Genomic DNA, 2,118 nt, shown 5'->3' on the forward strand with positions numbered 1-2,118 from the left:
AAAGAATTAGTAAAAATATTACAACATATTAATAGATAAATAACAAAAATTAAGAACCTACATTAGAAAATTAAAATGACAGAGGTTGTATCTTTGGAGAATTTTCACAAACAGGTAGAGGGCAAAAGTTGTCTCGATTAATTTTTTTTCAAAAATAGCATATATTTCTCCCCAAACCAATAGAGAGAAGAACGACAACTGTGAATCAGAAAAATAATCCCATTATTTCTTTTCCCCTAAATCACACAGAGGTCCAAACAACTCATTTGCAAATATAAGTTGTAAAAGAAATCCCATGATTGAGTTTTTCCTGGATAGCACATAGAAAATCAACAACAGTATTACTTTTTATTTTAAAACATAGAAAGAAGCAAGGAATCAATATTTTCAACCAGAATAGAGCAAATAAAAAAGAGTCACAATTTTTTCAGCCATAATTCACATCAACAAACGAAATAACCTGAAATTCATCTCAGAGAAATCATAATAATCACATATAAAGGGAATTTCAACTCAAACCATCAAGACCCTCAAAAGCACAACAATCAAGAGTAGAACACACAGAAAAAGAAGGAGATACATAACGAGAAGCATAAAAGTAGAGTTGAGAAGATCCGATGATAACAACGTAAGAGTGATACCTGACGTGTCCTTTCAAGGGTAGGATGGTAGGATGGTAGGATGAAAGCCACATATTGTGTACAGTGAAGTGAAAAGTCAAAATTACCCTTACCTTAAATTTAATAACAAAAAACAGACATGTTTATACCTCTGTTGTACTCATGCTTCTAATACGGTAGAATATAACGCATCTTTTGTTAAACGTTTATGCCATGTCCGAAAATACATATTATTACAAATTTTTGGTGCTATTATATAAGCAATTTTTGAGCAACTAATTGATTTAACGTTTCAAGCACACTTCATCCAGTTTTAGGTGTTCAACGATTGTAAATCAGTATAAAATCCAACTAAATGAGTTGGGATCGAATCCCACAGGGAGCGGTACGTGTTTTAAAATTCAATGAAGAAGTGTAAATGTGGTCAATAAGTCATAGGAATAAAAATTATCGAATAAAGACATCATTCAAATTAAGGGGTGACACGAATGTCAGATGGGGGATTTTGGTTTTAATTATCAACTACAAATAACAGTCACAAACAATACGAATTAATAATATAGAGACGGATTCTTAGGATGTGATCGATTATAGAATAATATAGACATATGGTAATTTCAACTATTAGAAAATAGCTAGATATTAATGAGTAGGTTAGACTATAAAGGAGGGATTTTTCTCTCGAACAATTACCCTGAATCAAGTGATTTCTCTCAAACATCAACAAGCATGCAAATTAAGAGCAACCCTCACCTTAATCCATTCACTCCTTCGAGCTGAATGTGTAATATTGGGTTTAGGGTTTACTCTCTCGAGCTAAACCCAGGTCAACCGAATACCCACAAACCATTAATCAAAAACCTTAGTTCTAAAACCTCTCTCTCGAGCCAAGAACACAAACATAGAACTGCATTTACAACTACAATTCTTTAATTAAACCACAGTTTATGATTAAACTCACTTTTAAATAGCATTTAAACTAACAATTAGCAATACCCTTAAACTAAATCAGCCCATAATCACACCCCAAGAATTGGGGTTTTAGCTAGACATTAGACATTATAAAAAGGTAAAAACAATTACCAAATTGATTATCCATCAACTGGGTAAGAGTGATTTCGTCTTTACAATGGTTCAATTTGATGAATCTCAAAGACCCACTTCCGAATTCTCAAAAGTGAATTTCTTCAATCCTTCAAAGCTAAGGAAGAACTCTAGAGAAAACAGTCTCAGATATCTCAAAATCCTATTTATAGTCGCCAAAAATGTGCTACGAAAGCCCCTCTCGGCAAAGAAAGTGGGGCTCGCCAAACCACTCGGCGAGCCGCCCTTTGGTCTTTTTCATCGCCCTTTTGCCTTGGCATTCATCATCGTCATGGTCTGTAACTTTGGGCGATCTATCTTTGCTTCGCGGAACCACTAGGCAATCCGCAGACTGCTTCTTTTCATCGCCAACTTGGTTCTTTCCTTCAAGGCTTGGCACACTGGAACTTTAGGC

Source organism: Solanum tuberosum, unplaced genomic scaffold (assembly GCF_000226075.1).
Source record: "Solanum tuberosum cultivar DM 1-3 516 R44 unplaced genomic scaffold, SolTub_3.0 scf00070, whole genome shotgun sequence".
NCBI classification, from domain to species: domain Eukaryota; kingdom Viridiplantae; phylum Streptophyta; class Magnoliopsida; order Solanales; family Solanaceae; genus Solanum; species Solanum tuberosum.